This window comes from Ambystoma mexicanum, chromosome 5p (genome assembly GCF_040938575.1).
Source record: "Ambystoma mexicanum isolate Mex_15411 chromosome 5p, UKY_AmexF1_1, whole genome shotgun sequence".
Taxonomy (NCBI): domain Eukaryota; kingdom Metazoa; phylum Chordata; class Amphibia; order Caudata; family Ambystomatidae; genus Ambystoma; species Ambystoma mexicanum.
This window is the reverse complement of record NC_090930.1, coordinates 457,133,110-457,156,062: the sequence shown is the minus strand read 5'-3', so window position 1 is coordinate 457,156,062 and position 22,953 is coordinate 457,133,110.

The following is a 22,953-nucleotide window of genomic DNA, read 5'->3' as shown; positions in this document are numbered from 1 at the left end:
AAGCCCCGAGCCTTCATGTCTCCCACCATGTTGCTGCTGCTGCTGCTCTGCCTCTGCCCGTGCACTGCCTCCTGCTGCCTGCACATCCTCCGCCGGCTGGGGTGCACTTTTTGATGTGGCCACCCCTGCTGGACCTCCGACTCCCGACTGTGGCAGGGATGCCTCCTCCACCAGCCTGGCCGCACCGTCAGAGGCAGCTCCACAGGGCACCCAGGTGACTGATGGGTGGGAAGATGGCACAGAGGACGACTGAAGCGTGCGAGTGAAAAGCGCACGTGTCATAGGACGCTTCACGTCCAGGTCCTAGAGAAGCAGACCCGTCTGGAGTCGAGCGGTGAGTGTACATGCATCCTGATTGTGAGCAGTGCGTGTGGTGATTATTCGGCATTGTGCCGGTTGCACATCTGTTTGTATGGGGTCGAGTATGGGTGGGGGTGTACAGGGCCGTGGGTCTGACACATGCGAGGGCTGTAATGTGTGAGACATGGATGGTGCTTGTGTGTGTGGGCTTGCATGGCAAATGCAGTTGTGCGTGCACTCATGTTTGGATGAATGTGTATGTAAGTAGACATGTCCGTGATGTCAGGCATGTATGTTGTTTTCGGCTGCATGTATGAGCACTGTGTACATGTGCATGTGTGTGTATTTGTCAAGGGTGCAACAGTGATGCTACATGGATGCATGTGACAGCGGGATGTGGAAGCCTGATTGGCAGATGTGACATGGATGCCCGTCTGAACAGTGCGACACTTGGCAGAGGTGTAGACATGCATGCAAGTGTGGTGGTGTGTTAACATGTGTGGTGCACTTCCTGTGTTGCATGTGATGTCTGGCTCACCTTTGGCTGCTGATGTTGTTGTATGTGTATGGATGGTGGTGGCAGTTGCGATATGGCTGTGGTATGGCTCATGTGTGCGAGTTGCAATGACATTTGTGTTGGGGATTGTGATGACATGTCTGAGGTTTGCCAATGCCACTCATGTGCAACTGTCATGCTTGTATGGGTCCATTGTACAGTGCCCTGATGCCTGTGTTTTGTTTCTCCCTGTCTGCAGCGTCAACTGATGAAGAGGGCGGAGAAGGTGCTGTGGAGCACAGCGGCGGGGATCCGACCGCCAGCCGGAGACGCAAGGCCCGGCTCCCCTCCCGTGTTGTCATCTCATCGGGGAGTCCAAGAGGCGGAGGTTGCAGTTGGACTTCCCGGCAGCAGAAGGGGCAGCTGGGACCCCACAGGGCCCAACAGGGGAAGGTGGCACGGAGTCATCCAGGTTGGTGGGGGGTTTGGTGGAGGAGGGGGCCGTGCAAGCACCAGAGACGGGGTCTGGAGGTGGGGATCCCACTGGTGCTAGTGGTGCAGTCCAGGACCAGGGACAGGAGGCAGCACAGGCGGCCGCGGAGGTGCCTGTGTGCAATCCTGTCCCCGATCCTGTCCCTGCATCATCTTGCACCAGCCTACGTCCAGACCCGTTTTCAGGCAGGGGATGAGCTGACGTCAACTGGCCTTCCTCTGCCTGCGGACGTGGCCATCCAGGTCCGGGTTGAGCCTGTCCTGGCTGGTGTGGCGTTGCGTCAACGGGCCATGCGAGGTGACCTGCAGTCTTTTCATGGAGAGACTGCACATCATCTTGAATGGCTCCTTGACCACGTCAGCCTGCTGGGACAGGTCACCCAGGCCGGATTCCTCCGTCTGATGGGGCTTGCTCCTACCCCCTCCTCAACTGGACCCCCTACGCGCCAGTCGTCCTCTGTGCCATCTTCCCACCCATCAGTCACCTGGGTGCCCTGTGGAGCTGCCTCTGACGGTGCGGCCAGGCTGGTGGAGGAGGCATCCCTGCCACAGTCGGGAGTCGGAGGTCCAGCAGGGGTGGCCACATCAACAAGTGCACCCCAGCCGGCGGAGGATGTGCAGGCAGCAGGAGGCAGTGCACGGGCAGAGGCAGAGCAGCAGCAGCAGCAACATGGTGGGAGACATGAAGGCTCGGGGCTTTCGACATCGGAGGGGCAGGCATCGGCCAGAGGGCAGGGGGACCCAGGACAGAGAGTGTCTTCCGTGTGGCAGCGGTTGGGCCACGCCATAGGTGCGGAGCGGCGGCGGGCGGAAGAGGCGCGGCTCACAATGGTCAGGGCGGAGAACTCCATGCGGAGGGCCCTGAGGCGGGCCGAGTGCCTCGAGGCAATCCGCAGGGGGTTGGAGGAGGACATGGCGTCGTCCCTGCGGACCCTCGGGGCCATGGAACTGGACCGCCTCCGGGACATCGAACAGGAGTTCGATGATGCCCTGGCCCGGGACACCACGGAGTGAGCCGCTGGACTTGCCCGCCGCCTTTGTATATAGTTCTTTAGTTTTAGGTTTCCTTTCTTTCTTATTATGATTTGGAGTCGACAGAAACTGCTCCACTTTTTGTATGTAGTTGATTTTTAGGTAGGTTTTTTAGTAGGTTTCCTTTGTTCAGTTGGACTCATGGACCCTTGTTAGTTTTGTACATAGTTCTTTTTTGCATGGAGATTTTTTTACATTTGACTTGGGACATCATTTTTTTTTTATTCTGATTTGCAGTTTTGTGTTTTTATACGGACATGCAGCTTTTTTTTTCTCATTCACATTGTAGTTTGTTTTCTTTCTTTTGCATTCTTTATTTTTTTCAATACAATTTTGTTAGCATACTTCACTGTGTGGTATCATCTCATTGGTTTCATGCATGTCATGTTGTGTGTTTTCCCATTCAATTGCAACCATTGTGTGTGACGGACATGGGTTCATTAGCTTAATGAACATTGGGGGTGTAACATGTGATTTCCATTTCCATGTGGGTGAATGGGTTACTTGGTAGGGCTTTTTGGCTGTGGAGGCTGGCCATTACGCACATGATTGGGGATTGTGAGGACCTGGTGGGGGCTGGCCATGGTGGGAGGGGGTGGGGGTGGTGGGAGACATGAGTGGGGGCCTGGTGGAGGCTGCCCCTGCACTGCTGGGGTGTGGGGGTGGTGGGAGACATGAGTGGGGGCCTGGTGGAGGGTGACCCTGGATGCTGGGGGGTGGGGGTGGTGGTAGACATGAGTGGGGGCCTGGTGGAGGCTGCCCCTGCACTGCTGGGGTGTGGGGGTGGTGGGAGACATGAGTGGGGGCCTGGTGGAGGGTGACCCTGGATGCTGGGGGGTGGGGGTGGTGGGAGACATGAGTGGGGGCCCTGGTGGAGGCTGCCCCTGCACTGCTGGGGGGTGGGGGTGGTGGGAGACATGAGTGGGGGCCTGGTGGAGGGTGACCCTGGATGCTGGGGGGTGGGGGTGGTGGGAGACATGAGTGGGGGCCTGGTGGAGGCTGCCCCTGCACTGCTGGGGGGTGGGGGTGGTGGGAGACATGAGTGGGGGCCTGGTGGAGGCTGCCCCTGGATGCTGGGGGGTGGGGGTGGTGGGAGACATGAGTGAGGGCCCTGGTGGAGGCTGCCCCTGCACTGCTGGGGGGTGGGGGTGGTGGGAGACATGAGTGGGTGCCTGGTGGAGGGTGACCCTGGATGCTGGGGGGTGGGGGTGGTGGTAGACATGAGTGGGGGCCTTAGTGGAGGCTGCCCCTGCACTGCTGGGGTGTGGGGGTGGTGGGAGACATGAGTGGGGGCCTGGTGGAGGGTGACCCTGGATGCTGGGGGGTGGGGGTGGTGGGAGACATGAGTGGGGGCCTGGTGGAGGGTGACCCTGGATGCTGGGGGGTGGGGGTGGTGGTAGACATGAGTGGGGGCCTGGTGGAGGCTGCCCCTGCACTGCTGGGGGGTGGGGGTGGTGGGAGACATGAGTGGGGGCCTGGTGGAGGCTGCCCCTGGTGCCTGGGGGTAGGGGTGGTGGGAGACATGAGTGGGGGCCTGGTGGAGGCTGCCCCTGGTGGCTGGGGGGTGGGGGTGGTGGGAGACATGAGTGGGGGCCTGGTGGACGGTGACCCTGGATGCTAGGGGGTGGGGGTGGTGGGAGACATGAGTGGGGGTCTGGTGGAGGATGCCCATGGTGGCAGGGGGGTGGGGGGGTCGGAGACATGAGTGGGGGCCTGGTGGAGGGTGACCCTGGATGCTGGGGGGTGGGGGTGGTGGGAGACATGAGTGGGGTCCTGGTGGAGGCTGCCCCTGCACTGCTGGGGGGTGGGGGTGGTGGGAGACATGAGTGGGGTCCTGGTGGAAGCTGCCCCTGCACTGCTGGGGGGTGGGGGTGGTGGGAGACATGAGTGGGGGCCTGGTGGAGGCTGCCCCTGCACTGCTGGGGTGTGGGGGTGGTGGGAGACATGAGTGAGGGCCTGGTGGAGGCTGCCCCTGGTGGCTGGGGGGTGGGGGTGGTGGGAGACATGAGTGGGGGCCTGGTGGAGGGTGACCCTGGATGCTGGGGGGTGGGGGTGGTGGTCGACATGAGTGGGGGTCTGGTGGAGGATGCCCATGGTGGCAGGGGGGTGGGGGTGGTGGGAGACATGAGTGGGGGCCTGGTGGAGGGTGACCCTGGATGCTGGGGGGTGGGGGTGGTGGTAGACATGAGTGGGGGCCTGGTGGATGCTGCCCCTGCACTGCTGGGGTGTGGGGGTGGTGGGAGACATGAGTGGGGGCCTGGTGGAGGGTGACCCTGGATGCTAGGGGGTGGGGGTGGTGGGAGACATGAGTGGGGGTCTGGTGGAGGATGCCCATGGTGGCAGGGGGGTGGGGGTGGTGGGAGACATGAGTGGGGGCCTGGTGGAGGGTGACCCTGGATGCTGGGGGGTGGGGGTGGTGGTAGACATGAGTGGGGTCCTGGTGGAGGCTGCCCCTGCACTGCTGGGGGGTGGGGGTGGTGGGAGACATGAGTGGGGGCCTGGTGGAGGCTGCCCCTGCACTGCTGGGGGGTGGGGGTGGTGGGAGACATGAGTGGGGGCCTGGTGGAGGCTGCCCCTGGTGGCTGGGGGGTGGGGGTGGTGGGAGACATGAGTGGGGGCCTGGTGGAGGCTGCCCCTGGTGGCTGGGGGGTGGGGGTGGTGGGAGACATGAGTGGGGGCCTGGTGGACGGTGACCCTGGATGCTAGGGGGTGGGGGTGGTGGGAGACATGAGTGGGGGTCTGGTGGAGGATGCCCATGGTGGCAGGGGGGTGGGGGTGGTGGGAGACATGAGTGGGGGCCTGGTGGAGGGTGACCCTGGATGCTGGGGGGAGGGGGTGGTGGTAGACATGAGTGGGGTCCTGGTGGAGGCTGCCCCTGCACTGCTGGGGGGTGGGGGTGGTGGGAGACATGAGTGGGGTCCTGGTGGAGGCTGCCCCTGCACTGCTGGGGGGTGGGGGTGGTGGGAGACATGAGTGGGGGCCTGGTGGAGGCTGCCCCTGCACTGCTGGGGTGTGGGGGTGGTGGGAGACATGAGTGGGGGCCTGGTGGAGGCTGCCCCTGGTGGCTGGGGGGTGGGGGTGGTGGGAGACATGAGTGGGGGCCTGGTGGAGGGTGACCCTGGATGCTGGGGGGTGGGGGTGGTGGTCGACATGAGTGGGGGTCTGGTGGAGGATGCCCATGGTGGCAGGGGGGTGGGGGTGGTGGGAGACATGAGTGGGGGCCTGGTGGAGGGTGACCCTGGATGCTGGGGGGTGGGGGTGGTGGTAGACATGAGTGGGGGCCTGGTGGAGGCTGCCCCTGCACTGCTGGGGTGTGGGGGTGGTGGGAGACATGAGTGGGGGCCTGGTGGAGGGTGACCCTGGATGCTAGGGGGTGGTGGGAGACATGAGTGGGGGTCTGGTGGAGGATGCCCATGGTGGCAGGGGGGTGGGGGTGGTGGGAGACATGAGTGGGGGACTGGTGGAGGGTGACCCTGGATGCTGGGGGGTGGGGGTGGTGGTAGACATGAGTGGGGTCCTGGTGGAGGCTGCCCCTGCACTGCTGGGGGGTGGGGGTGGTGGGAGACATGAGTGGGGTCCTGGTGGAGGCTGCCCCTGCACTGCTGGGGGGTGGGGGTGGTGGGAGACATGAGTGGGGGCCTGGTGGAGGCTGCCCCTGCACTGCTGGCGGGTGGGGGTGGTGGGAGACATGAGTGGGGGCCTGGTGGAGGCTGCCCCTGGTGGCTGGGGGGTGGTGGGAGACATGAGAGGGGGCCTGGTGGAGGGTGACCCTGGATGCTGGGGGGTGGGGGTGGGGGTAGACATGAGTGGGGGCCTGGTGGAGGCTGCCCCTGCACTGCTGGGGTGTGGGTGTGGTGGGATACATGAGTGGGGGCCTGGTGGAGGGTGACCCTGGATGCTGGGGGGTGGGGGTGGTGGGAGACATGAGTGGGGGCCCTGTTGGAGGCTGCCCCTGCACTGCTGGGGGGTGGGGGTGGTGGGAGACATGAGTGGGGGCCTGGTGGAGGGTGACCCTGGATGCTGGGGGGTGGGGGTGGTGGGAGACATGAGTGGGGCCTGGTGGAGGCTGCCCCTGCACTGCTGGGGGGTGGGGGTGGTGGGAGACATGAGTGGGGGCCTGGTGGAGGCTGCCCCTGTATGCTGGGGGGTGGGGGTGGTGGGAGACATGAGTGGGGGCCCTGGTGGAGGCTGCCCCTGCACTGCTGGGGGGTGGGGGTGGTGGGAGACATGAGTGGGGGCCTGGTGGAGGGTGACCCTGGATGCTGGGGGGTGGGGGTGGTGGTAGACATGAGTGGGGTCCTGGTGGAGGCTGCCCCTGCACTGCTGGGGGGTGGGGGTGGTGGGAGACATGAGTGGGGTCCTGGTGGAGGCTGCCCCTGCACTGCTGGGGGGTGGGGGTGGTGGAAGACATGAGTGGGGGCCTGGTGGAGGCTGCCCCTGCACTGCTGGGGTGTGGGGGTGGTTGGAGACATGAGTGGGGGCCTGGTGGAGGGTGACCCTGGATGCTGGGGGTGGGGGTGGTGGGAGACATGAGTGGGGGCCTGGTGGAGGCTGCCCCTGCACTGCTGGGGGGTGGGGGTGGTGGGAGACATGAGTGGGGGCCTGGTGGAGGCTGCCCCTGCACTGCTGGGGGGTGGGGGTGGTGGGAGACATGAGTGGGGGCCTGGTGGAGGCTGCCCCTGGTGGCTGGGGGGTGGGGCTGGTGGGAGACATGAGTAGGGGCCTGGTGGAGGCTGCCCCTGGTGGCTGGGGGGTGGGGGTGGTGGGAGACATGAGTGGGGGCCTGGTGGACGGTGACCCTGGATGCTAGGGGGTGGGGGTGGTGGGAGACATGAGTGGGGGTCTGGTGGAGGATGCCCATGGTGGCAGGGGGGTGGGGGTGGTGGGAGACATGAGTGGGGGCCTGGTGGAGGGTGACCCTGGATGCTGGGGGGTGGGGGTGGTGGTAGACATGAGTGGGGGCCTGGTGGAGGCTGCCCCTGCACTGCTGGGGGGTGGGGGTGGTGGGAGACATGAGTGGGGGCCTGGTGGAGGCTGCCCCTGGTGGCTGGGGGGTGGTGGGAGACATGAGAGGGGGCCTGGTGGAGGGTGACCCTGGATGCTGGGGGGTGGGGGTGGGGGTAGACATGAGTGGGGGCCTGGTGGAGGCTGCCCCTGCACTGCTGGGGTGTGGGTGTGGTGGGATACATGAGTGGGGGCCTGGTGGAGGGTGACCCTGGATGCTGGGGGGTGGGAGTGGTGGGAGACATGAGTGGGGGCCCTGTTGGAGGCTGCCCCTGCACTGCTGGGGGGTGGGGGTGGTGGGAGACATGAGTGGGGGCCTGGTGGAGGGTGACCCTGGATGCTGGGGGGTGGGGGTGGTGGGAGACATGAGTGGGGCCTGGTGGAGGCTGCCCCTGCACTGCTGGGGGGTGGGGGTGGTGGGAGACATGAGTGGGGGCCTGGTGGAGGCTGCCCCTGTATGCTGGGGGGTGGGGGTGGTGGGAGACATGAGTGGGGGCCCTGGTGGAGGCTGCCCCTGCACTGCTGGGGGGTGGGGGTGGTGGGAGACATGAGTGGGGGCCTGGTGGAGGGTGACCCTGGATGCTGGGGGGTGGGGGTGGTGGTAGACATGAGTGGGGTCCTGGTGGAGGCTGCCCCTGCACTGCTGGGGGGTGGTGGGAGACATGAGTGGGGTCCTGGTGGTGGCTGCCCCTGCACTGCTGGGGGGTGGGGGTGGTGGAAGACATGAGTGGGGGCCTGGTGGAGGCTGCCCCTGCACTGCTGGGGTGTGGGGGTGGTTGGAGACATGAGTGGGGGCCTGGTGGAGGGTGACCCTGGATGCTGGGGGTGGGGGTGGTGGGAGACATGAGTGGGGGCCTGGTGGAGGCTGCCCCTGCACTGCTGGGGGGTGGGGGTGGTGGGAGACATGAGTGGGGGCCTGGTGGAGGCTGCCCCTCCACTGCTGGGGGGTGGGGGTGGTGGGAGACATGAGTGGGGGCCTGGTGGAGGCTGCCCCTGGTGGCTGGGGGGTGGGGGTGGTGGGAGACATGAGTAGGGGCCTGGTGGAGGCTGCCCCTGGTGGCTGGGGGGTGGGGGTGGTGGGAGACATGAGTGGGGGCCTGGTGGACGGTGACCCTGGATGCTAGGGGGTGGGGGTGGTGGGAGACATGAGTGGGGGTCTGGTGGAGGATGCCCATGGTGGCAGGGGGGTGGGGGTGGTGGGAGACATGAGTGGGGGCCTGGTGGAGGGTGACCCTGGATGCTGGGGGGTGGGGGTGGTGGTAGACATGAGTGGGGGCCTGGTGGAGGCTGCCCCTGCACTGCTGGGGGGTGGTGGGAGACATGAGTGGGGGCCTGGTGGAGGGTGACCCTGGATGCTGGGGGGTGGGGGTGGTGGTAGACATGAGTGGGGTACTGGTGGAGGCTGCCCCTGCACTGCTGGGGGGTGGGGGTGGTGGGAGACATGAGTGGGGTCCTGGTGGAGGCTGCCCCTGCACTGCTGGGGGGTGGGGGTGGTGGGAGACATGAGTGGGGGCCTGGTGGAGGCTGCCCCTGCACTGCTGGGGTGTGGGGGTGGTGGGAGACATGAGTGGGGGCCTGGTGGAGGCTGCCCCTGGTGGCTGGGGGGTGGGGGTGGTGGGAGACATGAATGGGGGCCTGGTGGAGGGTGACCCTGGATGCTGGGGGGTGGGGGTGGTGGTCGACATGAGTGGGGGTCTGGTGGAGGATGCCCATGGTGGCAGGGGGTTGGGGGTGGTGGGAGACATGAGTGGGGGCCTGGTGGAGGGTGACCCTGGATGCTGGGGGGTGGGGGTGGTGGTAGACATGAGTGGGGGCCTGGTGGAGGCTGCCCCTGCACTGCTGGGGTGTGGGGGTGGTGGGAGACATGAGTGGGGGCCTGGTGGAGGGTGACCCTGGATGCTAGGGGGTGGTGGGAGACATGAGTGGGGGTCTGGTGGAGGATGCCCATGGTGGCAGGGGGGTGGGGGTGGTGGGAGACATGAGTGGGGGCCTGGTGGAGGGTGACCCTGGATGCTGGGGGGTGGGGGTGGTGGTAGACATGAGTGGGGTCCTGGTGGAGGCTGCCCCTGCACTGCTGGGGGGTGGGGGTGGTGGGAGACATGAGTGGGGTCCTGGTGGAGGCTGCCCCTGCACTGCTGGGGGGTGGGGGTGGTGGGAGACATGAGTGGGGGCCTGGTGGAGGCTGCCCCTGCACTGCTGGGGGGTGGGGGTGGTGGGAGACATGAGGGGGGGCCTGGTGGAGGCTGCCCCTGGTGGCTGGGGGGTGGGGGTGGTGGGAGACATGAGAGGGGGCCTGGTGGAGGGTGACCCTGGATGCTGGGGGGTGGGGGTGGGGGTAGACATGAGTGGGGGCCTGGTGGAGGCTGCCCCTGCACTGCTGGGGTGTGGGTGTGGTGGGATACATGAGTGGGGGCCTGGTGGAGGGTGACCCTGGATGCTGGGGGGTGGGGGTGGTGGGAGACATGAGTGGGGGCCCTGGTGGAGGCTGCCCCTGCACTGCTGGGGGGTGGGGGTGGTGGGAGACATGAGTGGGGGTCTGGTGGAGGATGCCCATGGTGGCAGGGGGGTGGGGGTGGTGGGAGACATGAGTGGGGGCCTGGTGGAGGGTGACCCTGGATGCTGGGGGGTGGGGGTGGTGGTAGACATGAGTGGGGTCCTGGTGGAGCCTGCCCCTGCACTGCTGGGGGGTGGGGGTGGTGGGAGACATGAGTGGGGTCCTGGTGGAGGCTGCCCCTGCACTGCTGGGGGGTGGGGGTGGTGGGAGACATGAGTGGGGGCCTGGTGGAGGCTGCCCCTGCACTGCTGGGGTGTGGGGGTGGTGGGAGACATGAGTGGGGGCCTGGTGGAGGCTGCCCCTGGTGGCTGGGGGGTGGGGGTGGTGGGAGACATGAGTGGGGGCCTGGTGGAGGGTGACCCTGGATGCTGGGGGGTGGGGGTGGTGGTCGACATGAGTGGGGGTCTGGTGGAGGATGCCCCTGCACTGCTGGGGTGTGGGTGTGGTGGGATACATGAGTGGGGGCCTGGTGGAGGGTGACCCTGGATGCTGGGGGGTGGGGGTGGTGGGAGACATGAGTGGGGGCCCTGGTGGAGGCTGCCCCTGCACTGCTGGGGGGTGGGGGTGGTGGGAGACATGAGTGGGGGTCTGGTGGAGGATGCCCATGGTGGCAGGGGGGTGGGGGTGGTGGGAGACATGAGTGGGGGCCTGGTGGAGGGTGACCCTGGATGCTGGGGGGTGGGGGTGGTGGTAGACATGAGTGGGGTCCTGGTGGAGGCTGCCCCTGCACTGCTGGGGGGTGGGGGTGGTGGGAGACATGAGTGGGGTCCTGGTGGAGGCTGCCCCTGCACTGCTGGGGTGTGGGGGTGGTGGGAGACATGAGTGGGGGCCTGGTGGAGGCTGCCCCTGGTGGCTGGGGGGTGGGGGTGGTGGGAGACATGAGTGGGGGCCTGGTGGAGGGTGACCCTGGATGCTGGGGGGTGGGGGTGGTGGTCGACATGAGTGGGGGTCTGGTGGAGGATGCCCATGGTGGCAGGGGGGTGGGGGTGGTGGGAGACATGAGTGGGGGCCTGGTGGAGGGTGACCCTGGATGCTGGGGGGTGGGGGTGGTGGTAGACATGAGTGGGGGCCTGGTGGAGGCTGCCCCTGCACTGCTGGGGTGTGGGGGTGGTGGGAGACATGAGTGGGGGCCTGGTGGAGGGTGACCCTGGATGCTAGGGGGTGGTGGGAGACATGAGTGGGGGTCTGGTGGAGGATGCCCATGGTGGCAGGGGGGTGGGGGTGGTGGGAGACATGAGTGGGGGCCTGGTGGAGGGTGACCCTGGATGCTGGGGGGTGGGGGTGGTGGTAGACATGAGTGGGGTCCTGGTGGAGGCTGCCCCTGCACTGCTGGGGGGTGGGGGTGGTGGGAGACATGAGTGGGGTCCTGGTGGAGGCTGCCCCTGCACTGCTGGGGGGTGGGGGTGGTGGGAGACATGAGTGGGGGCCTGGTGGAGGCTGCCCCTGCACTGCTGGGGGGTGGGGGTGGTGGGAGACATGAGTGGGGGCCTGGTGGAGGCTGCCCCTGGTGGCTGGGGGGTGGTGGGAGACATGAGATGGGGCCTGGTGGAGGGTGACCCTGGATGCTGGGGGGTGGGGGTGGGGGTAGACATGAGTGGGGGCCTGGTGGAGGCTGCCCCTGCACTGCTGGGGTGTGGGTGTGGTGGGATACATGAGTGGGGGCATGGTGGAGGGTGACCCTGGATGCTGGGGGGTGGGGGTGGTGGGAGACATGAGTGGGGGCCCTGTTGGAGGCTGCCCCTGCACTGCTGGGGGGTGGGGGTGGTGGGAGACATGAGTGGGGGCCTGGTGGAGGGTGACCCTGGATGCTGGGGGGTGGGGGTGGTGGGATTCATGAGTGGGGCCTGGTGGAGGCTGCCCCTGCACTGCTGGGGGGTGGGGGTGGTGGGAGACATGAGTGGGGGCCTGGTGGAGGCTGCCCCTGTATGCTGGGGGGTGGGGGTGGTGGGAGACATGAGTGGGGGCCCTGGTGGAGGCTGCCCCTGCACTGCTGGGGGGTGGGGGTGGTGGGAGACATGAGTGGGGGCCTGGTGGAGGGTGACCCTGGATGCTGGGGGGTGGGGGTGGTGGTAGACATGAGTGGGGTCCTGGTGGAGGCTGCCCCTGCACTGCTGGGGGGTGGGGATGGTGGGAGACATGAGTGGGGTCCTGGTGGAGGCTGCCCCTGCACTGCTGGGGGGTGAGGGTGGTGGAAGACATGAGTGGGGGCCTGGTGGAGGCTGCCCCTGCACTGCTGGGGTGTGGGGGTGGTTGGAGACATGAGTGGGGGCCTGGTGGAGGGTGACCCTGGATGCTGGGGGTGGGGGTGGTGGGAGACATGAGTGGGGGCCTGGTGGAGGCTGCCCCTGCACTGCTGGGGGGTGGGGGTGGTGGGAGACATGAGTGGGGGCCTGGTGGAGGCTGCCCCTGCACTGCTGGGGGGTGGGGGTGGTGGGAGACATGAGTGGGGGCCTGGTGGAGGCTGCCCCTGGTGGCTGGGGGGTGGGGGTGGTGGGAGACATGAGTAGGGGCCTGGTGGAGGCTGCCCCTGGTGGCTGGGGGGTGGGGGTGGTGGGAGACATGAGTGGGGGCCTGGTGGACGGTGACCCTGGATGCTAGGGGGTGGGGGTGGTGGGAGACATGAGTGGGGGTCTGGTGGAGGATGCCCATGGTGGCAGGGGGGTGGGGGTGGTGGGAGACATGAGTGGGGGCCTGGTGGAGGGTGACCCTGGATGCTGGGGGGTGGGGGTGGTGGTAGACATGAGTGGGGGCCTGGTGGAGGCTGCCCCTGCACTGCTGGGGTGTGGGGGTGGTGGGAGACATGAGTGGGGGCCTGGTGGAGGGTGACCCTGGATGCTGGGGGGTGGGGGTGGTGGTAGACATGAGTGGGGTCCTGGTGGAGGCTGCCCCTGCACTGCTGGGGGGTGGGGGTGGTGGGAGACATGAGTGGGGTCCTGGTGGAGGCTGCCCCTGCACTGCTGGGGGGTGGGGGTGGTGGGAGACATGAGTGGGGGCCTGGTGGAGGCTGCCCCTGCACTGCTGGGGTGTGGGGGTGGTGGGAGACATGAGTGGGGGCCTGGTGGAGGCTGCCCCTGGTGGCTGGGGGGTGGGGGTGGTGGGAGACATGAGTGGGGGCCTGGTGGAGGGTGACCCTGGATGCTGGGGGGTGGGGGTGGTGGTCGACATGAGTGGGGGTCTGGTGGAGGATGCCCATGGTGGCAGGGGGGTGGGGGTGGTGGGAGACATGAGTGGGGGCCTGGTGGAGGGTGACCCTGGATGCTGGGGGGTGGGGGTGGTGGTAGACATGAGTGGGGGCCTGGTGGAGGCTGCCCCTGCACTGCTGGGGTGTGGGGGTGGTGGGAGACATGAGTGGGGGCCTGGTGGAGGGTGACCCTGGATGCTAGGGGGTGGTGGGAGACATGAGTGGGGGTCTGGTGGAGGATGCCCATGGTGGCATGGGGGTGGGGGTGGTGGGAGACATGAGTGGGGGCCTGGTGGAGGGTGACCCTGGATGCTGGGGGGTGGGGGTGGTGGTAGACATGAGTGGGGTCCTGGTGGAGGCTGCCCCTGCACTGCTGGGGGGTGGGGGTGGTGGGAGACATGAGTGGGGTCCTGGTGGAGGCTGCCCCTGCACTGCTGGGGGGTGGGGGTGGTGGGAGACATGAGTGGGGGCCTGGTGGAGGCTGCCCCTGCACTGCTGGGGGGTGGGGGTGGTGGGAGACATGAGTGGGGGCCTGGTGGAGGCTGCCCCTGGTGGCTGGGGGGTGGGGGTGGTGGGAGACATGAGAGGGGGCCTGGTGGAGGGTGACCCTGGATGTTGGGGGGTGGGGGTGGGGGTAGACATGAGTGGGGGCCTGGTGGAGGCTGCCCCTGCACTGCTGGGGTGTGGGTGTGGTGGGATACATGAGTGGGGGCCTGGTGGAGGGTGACCCTGGATGCTGGGGGGTGGGGGTGGTGGGAGACATGAGTGGGGGCCCTGGTGGAGGCTGCCCCTGCACTGCTGGGGGGTGGGGGTGGTGGGAGACATGAGTGGGGGCCTGGTGGAGGGTGACCCTGGATGCTGGGGGGTGGGGGTGGTGGGAGACATGAGTGGGGCCTGGTGGAGGCTGCCCCTGCACTGCTGGGGGGTGGGGGTGGTGGGAGACATGAGTGGGGGCCTGGTGGAGGCTGCCCCTGTATGCTGGGGGGTGGGGGTGGTGGGAGACATGAGTGGGGGCCCTGGTGGAGGCTGCCCCTGCACTGCTGGGGGGTGGGGGTGGTGGGAGACATGAGTGGGGGCCTGGTGGAGGGTGACCCTGGATGCTGGGGGGTGGGGGTGGTGGTAGACATGAGTGGGGTCCTGGTGGAGGCTGCCCCTGCACTGCTGGGGGGTGGGGGTGGTGGGAGACATGAGTGGGGTCCTGGTGGAGGCTGCCCCTGCACTGCTGGGGGGTGGGGGTGGTGGAAGACATGAGCGGGGGCCTGGTGGAGGCTGCCCCTGCACTGCTGGGGTGTGGGGGTGGTTGGAGACATGAGTGGGGGCCTGGTGGAGGGTGACCCTGGATGCTGGGGGTGGGGGTGGTGGGAGACATGAGTGGGGGCCTGGTGGAGGCTGCCCCTGCACTGCTGGGGGGTGGGGGTGGTGGGAGACATGAGTGGGGGCCTGGTGGAGGCTGCCCCTGCACTGCTGGGGGGTGGGGGTGGTGGGAGACATGAGTGGGGGCCTGGTGGAGGGTGACCCTGGATGCTAGGGGGTGGGGGTGGTGGGAGACATGAGTGGGGGTCTGGTGGAGGATGCCCATGGTGGCAGTGGGGTGGGGGTGGTGGGAGACATGAGTGGGGGCCTGGTGGAGGGTGACCCTGGATGCTGGGGGGTGGGGGTGGTGGTAGACATGAGTGGGGGCCTGGTGGAGGCTGCCCCTGCATTGCTGGGGTGTGGGGGTGGTGGGAGACATGAGTGGGGGCCTGGTGGAGGGTGACCCTGGATGCTAGGGGGTGGGGGTGGTGGGAGACATGAGTGGGGGTCTGGTGGAGGATGCCCATGGTGGCAGGGGGGTGGGGGTGGTGGGAGACATGAGTGGGGGCCTGGTGGAGGGTGACCCTGGATGCTGGGGGGTGGGGGTGGTGGTAGACATGAGTGGGGTCCTGGTGGAGGCTGCCCCTGCACTGCTGGGGGGCGGGGGTGGTGGGAGACATGAGTGGGGTCCTGGTGGAGGCTGCCCCTGCACTGCTGGGGGGTGGGGGTGGTGGGAGACATGAGTGGGGGCCTGGTGGAGGCTGCCCCTCCACTGCTGGGGGGTGGGGGTGGTGGGAGACATGAGTGGGGGCCTGGTGGAGGCTGCCCCTGGTGGCTGGGGGGTGGGGGTGGTGGGAGACATGAGTGGGGGCCTGGTGGAGGCTGCCCCTGGTGGCTGGGGGGTGGGGGTGGTGGGAGACATGAGTGGGGGCCTGGTGGACGGTGACCCTGAATGCTAGGGGGTGGGGGTGGTGGGAGACATGAGTGGGGGTCTGGTGGAGGATGCCCATGGTGGCAGGGGGGTGGGGGTGGTGGGAGACATGAGTGGGGGCCTTGTGGAGGGTGACCCTGGATGCTGGGGGGTGGGGGTGGTGGTAGACATGAGTGGGGTCCTGGTGGAGGCTGCCCCTGCACTGCTGGGGGGTGGGGGTGGTGGGAGACATGAGTGGGGTCCTGGTGGAGGCTGCCCCTGCACTGCTGGGGGGTGGGGGTGGTGGGAGACATGAGTGGGGGCCTGGTGGAGGCTGCCCCTGCACTGCTGGGGTGTGGGGGTGGTGGGAGACATGAGTGGGGGCCTGGTGGAGGCTGCCCCTGGTGGCTGGGGGGTGGGGGAGGTGGGAGACATGAGTGGGGGCCTGGTGGAGGGTGACCCTGGATGCTGGGGGGTGGGGGTGGTGGTCGACATGAGTGGGGGTCTGGTGGAGGATGCCCATGGTGGCAGGGGGGTGGGGGTGGTGGGAGACATGAGTGGGGGCTTGGTGGAGGGTGACCCTGGATGCTGGGGGGTGGGGGTGGTGGTAGACATGAGTGGGGGCCTGGTGGAGGCTGCCCCTGCACTGCTGGGGTGTGGGGGTGGTGGGAGACATGAGTGGGGGCCTGGTGGAGGGTGACCCTGGATGCTAGGGGGTGGTGGGAGACATGAGTGGGGGTCTGGTGGAGGATGCCCATGGTGGCAGGGGGGTGGGGGTGGTGGGAGACATGAGTGGGGGCCTGGTGGAGGGTGACCCTGGATGCTGGGGGGTGGGGGTGGTGGTAGACATGAGTGGGGTCCTGGTGGAGGCTGCCCCTGCACTGCTGGGGGGTGGGGGTGGTGGGAGACATGAGTGGGGTCCTGGTGGAGGCTGCCCCTGCACTGCTGGGGGGTGGGGGTGGTGGGAGACATGAGTGGGGGCCTGGTGGAGGCTGCCCCTGCACTGCTGGGGGGTGGGGGTGGTGGGAGACATGAGTGGGGGCCTGGTGGAGGCTGCCCCTGGTGGCTGGGGGGTGGGGGTTGTGGGAGACATGAGAGGGGGCCTGGTGGAGTGTGACCCTGGATGCTGGGGGGTGGGGGTGGTGGTAGACATGAGTGGGGGCCTGGTGGAGGCTGCCCCTGCACTGCTGGGGTGTGGGGGTGGTGGGATACATGAGTGGGGGCCTGGTGGAGGGTGACCCTGGATGCTGGGGGGTGGGGGTGGTGGGAGACATGAGTGGGGGCCCTGGTGGAGGCTGCCCCTGCACTGCTGGGGGGTGGGGGTGGTGGGAGACATGAGTGGGGGCCTGGTGGAGGGTGACCCTGGATGCTGGGGGGTGGGGGTGGTGGGAGACATGAGTGGGGCCTGGTGGAGGCTGCCCCTGCACTGCTGGGGGGTGGGGGTGGTGGGAGACATGAGTGGGGGCCTGGTGGAGGGTGCCCCTGTATGCTGGGGGGTGGGGGTGGTGGGAGACATGAGTGGGGGCCCTGGTGGAGGCTGCCCCTGCACTGCTGGGGTGTGGGGGTGGTTGGAGACATGAGTGGGGGCCTGGTGGAGGGTGACCCTGGATGCTGGGGGTGGGGGTGGTGGGAGACATGAGTGGGGGCCTGGTGGAGGGTGACCCTGGATGCTGGGGGTGGGGGTGGTGGGAGACATGAGTGGGGGCCTGGTGGAGGCTGCCCCTGCACTGCTGGGGGGTGGGGGTGGTGGGAGACATGAGTGGGGGCCTGGTGGAGGCTGCCCCTGCACTGCTGGGGGGTGGGGGTGGTGGGAGACATGAGTGGGGTCCTGGTGGAGGCTGCCCCTGCACTGCTGGGGTGTGGGGGTGGTGGGAGACATGAGTGGGGGCCTGGTGGAGGGTGACCCTGGATGCTGGAGGGTGGGGGTGGTGGTAGACATGAGTGGGGGCCTGGTGGAGGCTGCCCCTGCACTGCTGGGGGGTGGGGGTGGTGGGAGACATGCATTGTTGATCAGTAGTGCAAGGTGACATGTGGGTTGGCTGGGGGGCATGCCCATGGTGGATGGGCTGCCTGCGGGACATGAGCTGGGGTGCAGGGTAGTCCCCCATGGTGTGGGCTGCCTGCAGGGGCCGTGGAGGTTGTGGAGCGTACACCTGGGAGGACCCACACGGCCAATTCACGTGTAGTACTCCCCAGAACCCCTGAAATACACATTCCCTGCTGGTATCGCGTGTGCAACTTCCCGCGCACCGTAGAATGTTGTACCCCTGAAATACACGTACCCTGCTCGCACTAGGACTATCGCGTGTGGAACTTCCCGCGCACCCCTGAAATACACGTACCCTGCTCGCACTGGGACTATCGCGTGTGGAACTTCCCCCGCACACCTGAAATACACGTAGCCTGCTCGCACTGGGCCAATCGCGTGTGGAACTTCCCGCGCACCCCTGAAATACACGTACCCTGATGAAATCGCGTGTGGAACTTCCCGCGCACCCATGGAATACACGTACCCTGCTCGCACTGGCCCATTCACGTGTGGAACTTCCCGCGCACCCCTGAAATGCACGTACCCTAAAGTAATCGCGTGTGGAACTTGCCGCGCACCCCTGAAATACACGTACCCTGCTGACATCGCTTGTGCAACTTCCCGCGCACCCCTGAAATTCACGTACCCTGCTTGCACGGGGCCAGTCGCGTGTGGAACTTCCCGCGCACCCCGGCAATACGCGTTCCCTGCTTGGCGTTTGCTGTTTGCCAGCCCGGTGAACTGGTCCAGGGTTAGCGCAGCCCTTTGCGATGATTTAGCGATTTGGATGGCTTTTCCTTGCGCGAGGGCATTCTTCGGGGCGTTACTGGCGCTGCTGCAGGGTCGCTGCGATTCTCTGCGCCACGGCTGGTTTGGAAGCCTGAAATCCATGAATACGCTGTGCGCGGAAATCGGTTTTAGCGCACGTGCTTGGCGCAGTCAATCGCACGCGGACACTCTGCGCCAGCCGCTTGCGACACTTTTCTGCGAAATTCTATGAATTACCCTGTCAATTTATAGGGATGTGTTTGGTTTCCAGTACTTGTAGTAAGTACATTAGGGATTCTTGTGTATCTTCCTGTGTGTTTATGGTAAATGTTACTATTCCTGCACAGTAGTCCAATTCTTGCCTTATACCTGAGACACTGTAAGTGTTGTCAGGATTATTTTTGCCATGTCTATGAAGGACGGGCATTTGCAAACACAACTGGTTTGAACTGTTTAATTAATGGTTGTCAACAATCGGTGGAAATTGAAAGAGAAGATTCATTGTGACATTAGCATAGCAATTAACTCCAGTTGTGTTGCTGAACTTAAATGGACCACCGAGTTCTGTTTATGGATCGTTTGATGGGCCTGCAGATCTTTCTTGAGAAGAGACATTTGTGTCTTTCTTTTATGATGAACGTGCAGTTCACTTTGTACTATACAGTTTTGTGATTGTATTGTTTAATGCCGAAGGGGGTGGTTGTTTTTTTAGCTATATTGTTGGGAGATCTGCTATAGCTTCTGTATGTATTACCTGTCTTTTTTTGAGGTACAGGGTACATTTCTAAATGGGGGTGTATAGTGCCCGTAGAATGTTGTATTCCAGGAGGCAAGGAATGTCAGTGTTGACTTTGTTTGCATCAAAGTTAACTAGGAATAGACAATTGAGTGTACGCAGATGTGAAAGTGCTACATAACCCATACCTTCTTTAAAGACTGTGCTGCCAATGTCAATCAATGCTTTATCTAGGGTTAGACCCTGTGATTTGTGAATAATGACAGCATATGCAAGAGATAGAGAAAATTGCTCTCTGCATACGTACATGTCTTTGAAAAGAAGGACATTTCTGCAAGTATGTCAAAGTGGATGTTGACAAACTGAATGTTGTTGTCATGTGGATATGTTTGTAAACCAACAACTGCACCAATTGCTCCATTGACTAAACCATGTTCCTACATCAAGTTTACATTTTAGAATTACTCTGCAGTTCAGACACAAAGTCAATATTTTCTCCTTACCTAGCATTGTTGGAGATATATTTTTCTCAGCTATTTAGTCATGCTGTTGCTTGTTGACACATAGGAAGTGTCATGCCGTGCACGTCTAGTTTGTCTGTGGAGCTGATATGCAGTATGGGTTGCATTTCTTTTTTCAACATTGTCTCGTTAAATTGACTACAGCCTGCAAGGGTTGGCATTAAGGACACACATTTTAGATTTTGTTGAGTTAATTGTTCCATGACATCAGGAGCAGATGTGTTTTGTCCATTTAGATCATGGCTTAGTCTACTATTTAATACAAATGTTGCATGTTTAGTAAGAAGACCAGTTCTAATGCTTTTTACAATGTTAGCATGGATGCCACAGCCAATACTGCCCTAATTAAAAAAACACCGGCTACCCCCACACACCCCAGCCCCGCCCCCTACTTACCTTTTCTCTGTCTGTGCATGCTCTGACCCTGTGGTGTCAGACCCGTCCCTTCTATGTGGGTCGGATCCGACGCAGCAGGGTCCGCTTTTCTTTTTTTTTTGTTCGTCCCATGCCTCCAGACCTCCGGAAGCAGGAGACACCCCTGCTTCCTCCAAAAGCCATCACTACCAAACATAGGGAGCGGGGGACAGACATCCCTGCAACCTCCGCTCTCCATGTTTGGTAGTGATTACCCAAATTGGTTGTTTCCAAATGGCTAAATTGTACTGGCAGAATTCAGCCAGATGTACCATAGGTCATTTGGAAATGAACAATTTGGGTAATACCATTAGGATAGGAGAGGTCTGCAGATGGACATATGTTTTGAGTTTGTGCTCTGTAGTAAAAATGTTGCCAGAGATTTATATATCCATTGCTGCTGAGGGTATTACGGCATTGTTTGTGTCCTAATGTGTTGACCTTTCACTGGTGTTAACTGTAGGAGGTCTCAGAAAACAATAACATATTTTCCACCAAACAGTTCTTCATAGTTGGCTTTTAGGACTTCTTGCATTCTGAGATGTATTAAAGCCAACATTAGGTTGGTAGCCATGCTTACTTCATTTATCAGGAGCACTTTCATTTGTTTTAGAATTTTTAGAATTCTGCATATTTCAGTAGCAGCTTCTGCTGATAATTTGTAGTATTCTAATTTGATTTGGTGTTCTACTGTGAGGAGCAGTAGTAGGTCTAAAGTTACATCTCCTATGTTGTAGGCAGTTAAACCTGTGGGGGGGGGGGGGTTACTACAGCCAACATGTTGTTGTTTGTTAAGGTTTGTAGAAATGTGCTTTACCAGAACCCGCTTTACCACTTACATACAGGACCAGGGGTTTTTAATTGTTACAGCTACAGGATTTAGTTTCATGTTTAAAGCCATGTTCAATTTCATGAGTGACTTCTAGATAAATGGTGAGTTGTTCATCATGTAGCTGTGATTCGGGCACTGACAAATCTTACTCAGATCATTTATAGGTGGTATTTTCTGAGGTGGTATTTTCTGAGGTGGTATTTTCTACCTCATTCATGGCTATTTCTTCTTAATTTAGAATGTGTGGTTCTCCAAGTGGTTCTTGGATTCCTATAAGCGAAGGTTGACTGCCTTGAGGAGTGTCCTTGTCTGGTTGAGCTTCAATTTCTTCCTCTTGTTGGCGTTAATTGTCCAACCTTTGTTTGCATTGTTTAAAATTGTCATTTGTTATGCTGCTTTCATTTGCTTTGAATACAGCTTCAAATTAGTCATAGGGCCTCATTATAAGTTTGCCTGTCTGGAAACAAGGGTGCCGATAAGCTCACTGGGACCCTTGTTTCAGGACCAGTAAACTTGGTGCCTGCCTGCCAGGCCCGCTGTGCCCAACAGGTCTAACCCTGCCGGGTGCAGCGGCCACCATAGGCAGACCGCTTACGGAAGGACCTGCACCGTTAACAACGGTGCTAGTGCTTCTGATTCCCCACTTCCATAGAGTCCCACGTGGATGTGTGGTGATCCTCTGGATTGATATTCTTTTCTCTCAAAAAAATGTTCACTTCTCCGAGGGGAGGTGTAGTTTTATTGCAGATAAAATGTAGCATGGCAATGAAGCGATGGTGATAGTAGCTTGATACATTTACAGGGTCAAGATAACATAGTTCTCCTGGTGTTTTTATACCTATTCCATCTTTATTTTGGTTTTGACGTGTGTAAGAAGTTATGCAAGTGATTGCATGTGTACCATGCGCAACTTAAAGTAACAAACCATCTGGGTGGGCCTAGGTTCATTAGCATACAACGTATATCAGCTTGACATTGGAGCCATTATTCATTTTAACCATGCATGTTTGGCAAGAGATTTGTGATCCTTGACTGCAAAACTTCATCTTTGTCTTTTATTTTTTGAAGCAGTTGGGTAGCAGATATGCTTAAAAAGTTAGAGCTGGTTTTTATTGTGTGCGCAGCTCCATAACATAGAGTTGCTAGTTCTCCTTCAAAGAGGAGGTAAAAAGTTATTCAACATTTTGTCTGAATTTGGGGTCTTCAAAATACATTCTTAAAGCTTAAAGAGTGATATTCTGATGTACTAAATTGAGTGGACCTTTCATTGTATCTTCCTCCTTTTCTTGTAGGAGAGAGTAGAGGAAAAGAATGTGCTTTTATACATTTTTCCCATATGCTCATTTGATATGTTGCTAATGCATCGTCAATTGTGTCTTTGGAGTGTAGTGGGTGAATTGCATACTGGTCTAAAATGTTGGCTGCTGTAACAGGATCTATACATTCAAATTGGCCAGTTTCTGTTGGCTCTTGTATAGTGGGGGTGGTTTCTCTTAAGTTTTCCTCGATGTTTATATCTTTGTAGTATTCATTGGGACTCACTATAAGGTTGGCGGAATGGGTTTACCGGCACCGGTAAAGGTGCCGGTGCCGGTAAACGCGTTCCGCCCTATTACAAGGTCTCCTCGGGGGACTCGCAATGGGCGCCTGGAAAAACCAGGCGGCCTTACCGGGTCCCGCGAGGGGACCAGAGAGCTAACAACGGGCCTGTCATTAGCTCCATCCCCATTCCCATTGAGCCCTATGTTGGCTCAAATGGGAATGGGGATGGACCGGGTACGGGTTCCTCGGACGGGGAATTACCGGGTCCGCCAAGGTTGCGATGGCCCGGTAATTCCTCATTCGAGGAACCCGGGCCCGGATTGCGGTATGGAGGCAACCATGCCGCTAAAAGCGGCATGGTTACCTCCAACCTTCTAATGAGGCCCATTGTCTTCTTTGAGATATTGTGGGCTTGTCTAACTTTGTACAAGTCGACTAGCTGTTGCCACATTGTTCTGTCTTTTGTTAGCACACGATTAACTAGTATTATGAAAGACTTGATGTAATGGACATTGTACTTCTAGAGTTTGCACATTATATTTTAGATCTAATGGCAAATATACTACTTGCCACAGATTCCCTTTAGTAACTCAGTAGGAGGTAATTTGGTTGATTTCGGTTGAAGGTGAACTATAGATTGAAATGGGTGCACTGTTTGCATTACAATGCTCTTGTACACGTTAAGTTGTTTGAGAGCTTTCGGAAGTGGGAAGTTATTAGTAAAAGCATGTTATGGCATTTTGTTATTTTACAGCTTTGTGTTGCAGTACATGCAAACAGTCAGTTGAGGGTTCAGTTATTTTGTATTTACTTTCTGCTCTTAGATATATAAAGCTAACTTGAGCCATT